At 49.1% G+C, this 10206-nt stretch overlaps 1 long non-coding RNA gene across 1 annotated transcript; it reads left to right on the top strand.

Moving 5' to 3' along the window:
• Window positions 1–316: 316 nt before the first annotated feature.
• LOC121016317 (uncharacterized) lies at window positions 317–9887 on the top strand. Its single transcript, XR_005784220.1, has 3 exons — window positions 317–688; window positions 3904–4220; window positions 9606–9887. It is a non-coding gene; the product is annotated as an uncharacterized LOC121016317 (long non-coding RNA).
• The last annotated feature ends 319 nt before the right edge of the window (window positions 9888–10206 follow it).

Below are 10206 nucleotides of genomic sequence, written 5' to 3'. Positions count from 1 at the left end.
CCTCAAGGAGGTTAGCCTCCAGATGGTGTTTCAGTCACCTTGGAGCTCACCATGGGCACAGGAAGAAAGAAAAAAAAAAAAAAAAAACAGTACAGGAAATGCCTTCCTTGGTGTCAGCCTGAGGACATTTGCCTATATCTGGAAATGTTTACATGGGGATTGCACCGTATGGAGCGTTACACCACATACATCTGCCTTTGCAGTTGTATTGTCCTTGCATATTTCCACGGGCTGAGAAAGGGAAGACAAGGAACGTTCCTGGGCTCCTCCTGTGGGTCAGCACTGTACCAACAGCTGACTGGGATTATTCATCCTCACACTGCCTCGTGGGAAGCTTCAGGAATCTGCTGTGCAGGGGGCAGATCTCAGCTCTGAGAGGCAGGAGTGCTGAGCTCAGGGGGCTGGAGCTGAGAGTGCGGGTCTGTTAGCTATTGGTTGTGGGGGTTAGCCATAAGGTGACGAGGCATGTTTCCAGCTCATTAAGGGCCTTGGGTGCTGGCTAAGGAAGTTTCTCCTGGCTGCTGAGCTGATCAAGTCTGTGGGGAAGATCTGTGGCAGCTGTGTGTGGGCTGGCAGGAAGAGGGGGAGGGACTGCAGAACAAGACTAGAGGAGAGGGCTCCAGAAGGGCAAATCTGATGTTCTTCTCCTCCTCCTCCCCACACACAGAAGAATGGTCTCTGGACTCAAGTAAGTCATTTTAATAACCCAGCTTTAGATTTTAGACCCAAGCAGTGGCCCCTATATTAATTTGGATAGTCAAAATTGGCCACATTGAGACAGCTGAGCGAGGGGAGCTTGTGCTGTGAACAGCAGCCTGGCTAGGTGACTGCTACGAGGACAAATGGAGGAGATTTGGCACCATGACTGAGGGAGCACCCGGGGAGAGGTGGGGGGAAGGCGCTAATTGTAGATTTAGGCAGGCCTGGTTCTGAAATCTGCCCCTGCCATTTATGAGCCATAAGACCTGGAGAACATCATTTAAGCTCGTTGGTCCTCTTTCCCTCACCTGTAAATAGATTTCATCATCCCCCTCTTGCATGATTATGGAATTAGAGTATTCAAAGTGCCTAGCGCACGGTTGGCGCTCAGTGAATGCAGCTAGTGTGACTTCTCCTAGTGGCTCCCCAGTGCTGGCCCCATCAGCCTGGTCTGCCCTGTGGAGTAACAGTGCCTTTTAGTGGCTGAACAGGGAATGACAGGTCTTCTAGGTGCCCGGGCCCTGCTTCTGCCCCACCCCACATCCCACAGGCTAGAAGTCTCCATTGTCCTACACAATCAGAGCTGACAACAACTCAGACCCAGCCAGCATGCACCTCTCAAAAGAGCCCAAACCCCACTCTGGTCAGCAGGGGACAGGCTTCGTTGTTCTAGTACTGGAGGACTTCAAACCCGGTGGGTTCTGAATCTTGGTCTAGGAAGAAAACACAACCTTGAGTAGCTTGGGAACAGTTTTCTAGAAATGGCCATGACCTCCAACCCCTCCAACCCCACCCCGAGGAATCGTGTGAGTTGAAAGCAAAATTCCAGCTGCACAGCCAGGCATTCCCCAGCAAAACAAGGAGGAAAGCCATTCACCAAACACCAGGCACCGTCCGGGTCGCTGGTTCCACCAGGCTGCAGATACCACCGCCAGCAAGCACATAGCCCTGCTCTCCCAGGTAGCTGACCATTTAGTGGGATAAAGACATCAGCCAAACAGTCACCCGGATATATAACTGCAGACCATAATAAGGTCATGAAGGAAAGGTTCAGGGTGCTGAGTTCACCATGGACCAGATAAGGGGCTCCCACAGGCCTCAGGAGCACCTCACTAGTTAAGGTGCCACCCCTAGGCTCCGTGCACTTAGCATATATTTGAATGTTCACTACATTTTGGAGGTGGGATGACATGGCTCTGTGCTGTCTACCCCTCAAATTGGTAGACAGGAGTCAGAGAAGTCACCAAAGGATGAACAGGCATTAGTAAGTGCTGGTTTTTAAAAAGAGCATGCCCAGAAGCAGTTCAAAGGTCCTGAGGTGGGATCCCATGGGGCATCTTGGTGCACAGAAATCAAGGGTAGTGGCAGTAACTCTGGAGCAATAGGCAGGGGCCAGGCCATGAGGCATCGGGGGTCATAATCAAGAGTGCAGATGTCACATTTAGTGCTTCTGCCTCCCTGTCACCCACCCACCCACCCACCCCACCCGCCTGCTGGGACAAGCCCCTCATGCTGCCTTCCTCTTCCCCTCACTGCCCAGGGTGCCTCTGTTAAGTCTTTTCTGGACTCCATCCTTTTTTCCCTTCTCTCTGTAGCAACCTATCAAATGTGTCAGAGATTTTTTTCCCTTTCTTCCTTCCTCTCTTCTTTCCACAGAAAATCCTAAGTAAAAACTGGCATTCAAAACCAAAGTCCCATGCCTAAGCTGCAAGGATTTCTTGCCAGCCCTGTGTGCCCTGTGCTAGGCCTGGGGATGAGAGAGAAGATATGCTCGAGAAAATATGCTCCTTCCTTACCCCTAAGGGGCTTCTCATCTTGTCCTGAATCCAGAGACTGCCTCTCAACTATGCACTACTACATTCTGAGCCCTGTTGTTGGAAACAACACTTATAAATGCTCCCTCTCTTTCTGAACATTCAGGTCCCCACGTGGGAATCAACCTGGTGGGCAGTCAGTTCATCTGGCAAATGGCTTGAGGTACACAGGAAGGGGCACTGTACCTGGAGCCAAATGCCTGGGTTTGTCACCTGGCTCTGCCATTTTTCAAAACTGTGTGTCCTTAAATTTTTTGACTTCTCGGGGCTTTGGTTTCTTCTTTGAGAAAGTGGGGAATAACAGGACTTTCCTGCCTACCTTGCAGAAGGTTTACGAGGGTCAGAGGAGGCACTGCCGTGGTCCCCACATAAGGCTTCTGTGACAGGTGGCAACTGTGAGGACATTTTCACCAGCCCAGGGTGAGATGAGGAAAATAAGGTCAGCGGAGGGAGGCATTCACAAAGGTAGATTTATTCAAGGGGAAGGACTGGCCATTATTCTGAGATTGTGTCCTTCTTTGCATTGAAACTGCATTTGTCTCATGAAATGATGTTAGAAGATTTTTGTGAATGTTTTCACTTCACAAAATAAAAGGGTAACTATTCAGTTTGGGGGGAAACTCACTGCTCTGTGAAAACCCAAATCCACCCGGGTAAGTGAACCCTCTGCAAACCACAGGTACTACTCTTGCTGCCCCACCTCTTGGACTCCTGGCCACAGCCCTCTCATCCTGGAGTTAAAAGCAAAGTTTCTGGAACCCAACTGTCAGGGCTTCAACACCGATGATACACTTTCTAGCTGTGTGTGATTGTGGACACGTTGCTTATGCTTGAGTTTCAGTATCTATAGTGAAGACTAAATGTAAGGGACGTGAAACAGCGCGTGGCACCTATGGACACCGATGAATGTGAGCTGTGATCATTATATTACTTTTCCTCCCAGCCCCAGCTCACCAGGTCACAGCTGCCCGTGCCAAGCCTTACGTCATTATGCCCTCGGGTTCTCTTTCTCCATCTCCAAGGCCTTTCTAGATCTGCCTTTAGGGGCCAAGAAGCCATTGGTTTCTCCTAGAAAGTTCTGGGAAGGGAAACATACAGGACTGTTCCTAATAAGCAGAAAGAAGAAGAGGGGTTTTAACTCTACTGTGGTGTGTGTGTGTGTGTGTGTGTGTGTGTGTGTGTGTGTGTGTGTTTTCCTTTCCATCTAAAACTCTGTCCATTGACTTGCAAATGAGGAATTGCTTTCAGGTTTTCAGCCATCTTTTGCCACAGCTAAGCCCAGAAGTGAACTTGGAAGCTGAAGACTTGAGAGGGGCACGTGCTTGGCAGAGACCAGGTGTTTTGGTTTGTTTTAAGAGAATCCTTTTCTACTTCGGTTTCCCCTTTTCAGGACACAGACTCAAGACCTCTTCCGCTTGTGGCAGACATGCGTGCTCTCCATCATTCGCTAACAAGACGTCACAGCATCTGTCTCCCTTGTGATTAAAAACGTGCGGGGAGCTAGAACACACATATGCCTCAAATGCTTCTGTTCCAATAAGAGAAAACTCACAGCTGGCCCTGGGCTGGGGCCAGCCCATCCAGATCTGAGCATAGGAAGACAAGAGGCTTGGTCCTGAACTTCAAGAACAAGCTGAAAACACCAGCTAGCCCCCAGCTAGCTCTCCGTGGGAGTTGGCCACTGACGCCATCGTGGAGCCCACAGAGGTAATGCCCTTTTGCTCTTGCTTATAGCTTGTGGTATCTGCATAATTGGCAATGGAAAGTTTGTCAGCAAAGGCGTTTCCATATTTTTTTATACTTTGAACAATATAAATAATGGACACCGCAAGGTTTTTTGTTAGACTCTCTACTCTTTTTGTCCCTAAGTGCACTAAAAAGCACACAGAGGGTTTTTCCTTTCAGAGGTGCTTTAATCCAGGCCTGGCTCCAGGATTTATTTGTGGTTCCCTGGGCTCTGCCCTCTCTCCTGCACTGCCCACACCCCTAGCCTGGTGGCCAGATGGCTCAGGCAAGCCACAGATGTCCCCAGGAAAAGAGGAAACAGGTCTAACCCAACATTAGAGGCAAGACTCCTGCGGGGCACCTGGGTGGCTCAGTTGGTTGAGCGTCTGACTTTGGCTTGGGTCACAATCTTGCTGTTCGTGAGTTCGAGCCCCGCATCGGGCTCTGTGCTGACCACTCAGAGCCTGGAGCCTGCTTCAGATTCTGTGTCCCCCTCTCTCTCTGCCCCTCCCCTGCTTGTGCTCTGTCTCTCTCTGTCTCTCAAAAATAAATAAATATTAAAAAAAATAAAAAACAATTAGAAGCAAGACTCCTGAGAGTCCCCCTAACTGAACAACCCAGGACATAGGGGCCCCCGTGAAAGCGCTGCTCAGAGGAATGGAGGGTGCCCACTGGCTGTGCCGACCAGAGACCCCAGGAGCTGGGGCTTGGGCCCTCTTCTCCTGCTGGATGTGGGCTCTTTGAGGAAGGGGTGGACACGAAGGCTGAGGGAGGGGCACGAGCAATGCCCACTACTCAGTCATTCTTGAGCTTTGGAAACTACATAAAAGTAATGGACACTCTCCCTTGAAAACTGAACTTATACCAATGACATAAAACTGTGCCTCCAAATTTAGAGGGTTTGTGGGCTCTTGAAGTCCACCTCTGGGGGCTAAGAACGCCTCCACTGCCCTATTTGGCTCAGCAGCTGTTACAACATGCCAACTTGGAAGAGCTCACACCTTTCTGCCCACTCCTCCTCTGAAACCTTCCGGGGTCCTCCCTCATCTGAATGTCCCCTCCACCTGGTGCCACTGTCCCTCTGCACCTTAGTTCTGCCACCTCCTCACTGCTCCTTGAGGTTTCCTGCAGGTAACCTTTGAGACTGCCCCTCCTCTACCTGATTGCTTTTCCTGCTTTCTCTTTCAGACTAAACACTACCCTAAAAGCTGAGCCCACCCAGAGACACCCCCCCCCCCCCAGAGCCCAGTCTCATCTGAAGCCTGTAGCTCCTTCCCTCGTGGTTCCCATGGAACACTGTGCTCTGGCTGTCAACTGGCTCATAGAACAGAAGGATCTCTAACTTGCTCAACAGCAGAATAGGCCTCCTTGTTCCCAGACTCCTTCACTCCAGCAGGACCTCGGTGCACAGTCACTGAGCATTTGCTCAGCTCCATCCTCTCCCAGTTTGTCCACATCTTCTCATTCTGTTTCCCTCCACCCTGGCTGGACCGTGGAACTCAGCCAGGTGCCATGATCCACACGGGGAGGGGACATGTGACTCTGGCCTCCCCAGCATAGGCCCTAAATAGCTGAGCCAGCAGGGCCTGGAGCATGCATGTTATTGGTTTTACTGACTACAAGTCTTGATGACCATCCAGGACTCAGATAAGTAGCAAATTATCCCCCAAGTTACTCCCTTAGTGTCTCCGACCCTGAGAGGGCATGCAGCCTCCAAGAACCACAAACCATGCAGTGGGATTTCAGTGGAAGGAAGTAAGAATCTGCGGCACGTGTTCTCTGTTTAATTGAACACATTGTCTTAGAACATCTACCACCTGCCTGGAATTGTTCTAGAAAGTAAGGATACATCAGCAAACCGACAAAGTCACCATCCTTCTAGAATGTCCCTTCTAGAGAAGAAAGGTAGACAATAAACAAATAAGTGTAATATTTAGTATGCTGGATGGTGAAAGTAGTTTGAAGGAAAATAAAGTTGAGGAATGGGAAAGGGGACGAAGGGAGTAAGAGCAGGTTTGGAATGCTCAGCAGTGTGGTCAGAGTTCATTGATGGAGTGACATTTGAGCAAAGGCCTGAAAGAGAGGAGGGATCAAGCCCTGCAGAGAGGTGGGGGAAGGGCTTTCCAGGCAGGGGGAGAGCAAGTGCAAAGGACCTGTGGTGGGGACAGGTCCAGGGTGATGGAGAACAGTGTGGAGGGCTGAGTGGCCACAGCAGAGTCAAAGTACTTGGTGTCCAGACCTGGGTTTGGCCTTCAGAGCAATTCAAGGGAAGGGGACAACACAGTCCTTCACCTCAGAGAAGGAAGGAGCCTCTAAAGCCCACACAGCAAATGCGGCAATAATAGCTCACCTAGAAAAGAGAGAGTCCAACTCCATGCTACACAAGCTCAGAAGAGAAAGCTCAGGACTCTGGAGCAGGCAGAGAGGGCTTCAAGGGACGGTAGAGACCAGCTGAGGAGGCACTGGACAGACAGGGAGGAAGGGAGCTGGGGCACAGTGCATACCATGGGGCATTCTGATCAACTATCAGCCATGCTCCCTGTGAATAAGTCTCTGAAATTATTGCAGCTTGGGATTTGGCGAGACAAATCAATAGAGGTTCGTAATGTGCAGGTATTTTCTCCCAGCAAGAGAAATTCTATATCAAGGCTTCTGTCTTTTCTCATTACAAAAGTCCTATTGCTGTACAGTATGAATGTCTTCTGGACATCACCATTAAAGGAGGGAGTGGGGATTTACAGTAGGAGATACTGACCAGCAAAGGAGCCTGGACTGCCCAGAGCAGCCTCTACAGCGAGACTCAGGAGCTGCCCTTCCCCCAGAGCCCTCAAGGGTTCTCTGTGCCACAAATCTTTCCTGCCTGATTGAAGACAAATAACCCTGGCAGAATCATATTCCGAGCCCATCACACACTTATGCCTGCTGTCTTCCTTAGTTCGTTGTTTTATTCATTTGATTATTCACCAATTCATTCAACAAATTTTTATTCTTATTATTCTGAGGTTGTCAGTGGCTACCTACTCTCACCCCATGGCCCCTTGAGAAGTTCATCTGAAGCCATGAAAACCTGATAAATCATCTTTAATAAGAGCCCAGTAACTTCAGATGCCATATGGACAGAACCAGAAGAGGGTCCCTACCATCTGCTACCACCAGGGCTAGCTCCCTATGGTGGTATGAATGAAATGAAAATACAGGGTCTCGGGGCGCCTCGCTGGCTCAGTCGGAAAAGCACAAGACTCTTGATCTCAGGCTCATGAGTTAGAACCCCACACAGGGTGAAGAGATTACATACATACATACATACATACATACATACATACATGCATTTAAAGAAAACACAGGGTCCCTTATTCAAAAAGCAAGGAAAGAGGTGCCTCAGTAGTGCATATGACTCCTGATCTCAGGGTTGTGAGTTCAAGCCCCATGTTGAGTGTAGAGCTTACTTTAAAAAAAACCGGGGCTCCTGGGTGGCTCAGTTAAGCGTCCGACCGTCAGTTCCAACTCAGGTCATGATCTCATGGTTCGTGAGTTCGAGTCCCACATTGAGCTCTGTGCTGACCGTGCAGAGCCTGCTTGGGATTCTCTCTCTCTCTCTCTCTCAAAATAAATAAACTTAAAAAATTAAAAAAATTTAAAAACTGCAAAAAGGAAGGAAAACATGCCATTAAAAGCATTAAAATATGAAACTTTCTTTTCTTCCATGGTCTCTCTTTCTCACACTCTCGTGGTGTTTCTTATCTGCTATCTTGTGGTGTTTCTTATCTGCTATCCCTGCTTTGGGCACAGGGATGTTTGTAAGATGAGTGCAAGCCCTCACAGACACTGAGGGTGAGCTGCCCGCTGACTGCATGAGCACACACAGCCCATCAGCTCTGGGATTCCTCTTTAGCCAGCCACCAGACTGACATGCCATGCTCCAGGCAAAACCCACGATGGATGGGAGAGCCCTAAAAGGATTAAACCTCTGTGCCAGGACATGCTCAGTACCTGGAGCAGCTGTGGTAAGGGATTCACCCCTGCTGCTGCCTGCCTAATGTACTGTGGCACTGGCAGCCCTGGGTACACATGGTCAACTGTCATTCTCCCTGTACCTACATGCAGGCCCCTACCCAGGGCAGGGGGTGGCAGCAGTGAGGGCATGCATGAGGGCAGGGAGAGGGGAGCTAGGCAGGACCAGGGGAACCAGGGAGCAGAGGACAGCCAAGAGCCCATCCCAACCAAAGAGGCAGAGAGGCAGTGAGAGGCAGACCATTCATGAGCGGAGTCTCCAAGCCCCAATGCACGCTTCTTTGTGCCATCAGACTTTATTTACAAAATGTAAATTCAAAGATAACATTATGAAGAAGGGTAAAATTATGCTTAAAATTATATTGTTTAATAATTCTTTTTTTGAGAGAGAGAGAGCGCTGGGGATAGGGGCAGAGAGAGAGAGAGAGAGAGTGAGAGAGAGCATCTCAAGCAGGTTCCATGCTTAGTGAGGAACCTGACGTGGGGCTGGATCCCACAACTCTAGGATCATGACCTGAGCCAAAATCAAGAGTCAGAACTGAATGAGTCACCCAGGTGCCCCTTGTTTAATAATTCTTGAAATGATTAAAAGTCAAAGTATCAAGATCGTGACCACAGAGCATAAATTCCAAGTGCAAGACCCTTTTTTTGAGAGAGAGAGCGAGAGCAAGAGTGCATGTGTGCACGTGGGCTCACGCACGAGAAAGGGGGGAGGGGCAGAGGGAGAGGGAGAGAGGATCTTAGGCAGGCTCATGCTCAGTGCAGAGCCCAACTCAGGACTCGAACCCACAAACCAGGAGATCATGACCTGAGCCGAAATCAAGAATCAGATGCTTAACTGACTAAGCCCCCCAGTCATCCAGTGCTGGACCCTTTTGAGTGTAGGCCCTTGCAAGCATGGGGCCTATGTGATCACACTGGTTGCACACCTATGGAACCAACTGGGCGACAACTTTCAATACATGTGTCTTATGGTTTAGGTCCTCTGCAAAGTCTGTTGCTTCCATTATCTCCTATCAGGGCTGAGATGGGTCCTCATCTGGCATTAGGAGAGACATGAGGCTCCCCACTGTAGTAATAAAAATATCAGCCAAGGCCTGAGGAGTAATGGCTGAGCATCCTCAGATTCGGATCACTGCTGCCTCATCAGCTTCTTCCAGATGCTGAAGGCACCTCAGGGTTTTGGGGCCTGGTTTGTTTGTGTCAGATATAATAACTTGCATGGTAATTGCTTTTAAAAATTAGATATGCTTCCATTTGCCAGCCTCTGAAATCAGACCCATGTTTCATGTTTCCCAGTGTGCCTTTGAGAAAAATACATAAACCCATAAACACTTTCTTTTTTTTCTCTCCAAGGAGCAGTTTAATCCCAATACTTAATACCACCGATTACTGGGGAGCTGTGCTGAAGACACCTTCTCTCTTAGGCTCCATTTCTCATCCTAAGGGACTTAATGAATATGCACCCACACTTCATTATGGGAAATTTCAAAAGCCTCTGAAGAAAACGAAAGCAGATTTTGAGTGACACCTTATAAGAGAATAGAGAGGAAATACTAGCAGAATTTTCAATCTTGATTTTATAATCCATTTGCTGAGATCTGGTTTTACAAGAATAAAGAAAAGCCCCTAAGCATAGTAGCTTGTTTTAATACCCAAATACATTAGCAGGCAACTGAGAGCATCTAACTTGAGATATTTGGTCATACAAGTATATCTGAATAAATCCTGAATCTCTGCTGGGCCCTTGTGCTTTGTCTGCACAGAAGCTGGCACCTGTGAGCCTGGCAACTGTGGCAGAGTCGGGAATCAGCAATGCCAGGGGGCCACGGTCAACGGTGTAGTGGGAAAGTTCCTTCAAAGGGCTTTTTGGCCAACAGGTGTAGAGCCAGGAGCCAGGGGAAGAATATGGCGGACTTTTCCATAGTGCACGCAGCCCCTATCCCCAGAGCACTGC

Source organism: Herpailurus yagouaroundi, unplaced genomic scaffold, assembly GCF_014898765.1.
Source record: "Herpailurus yagouaroundi ecotype Mexico unplaced genomic scaffold, PumYag 210, whole genome shotgun sequence".
Taxonomy (NCBI): Eukaryota; Metazoa; Chordata; class Mammalia; order Carnivora; family Felidae; genus Herpailurus; species Herpailurus yagouaroundi.
The sequence above is the reverse complement of the archived record's forward strand: the minus strand, read 5'-3'. Positions and strand labels throughout refer to the sequence as shown.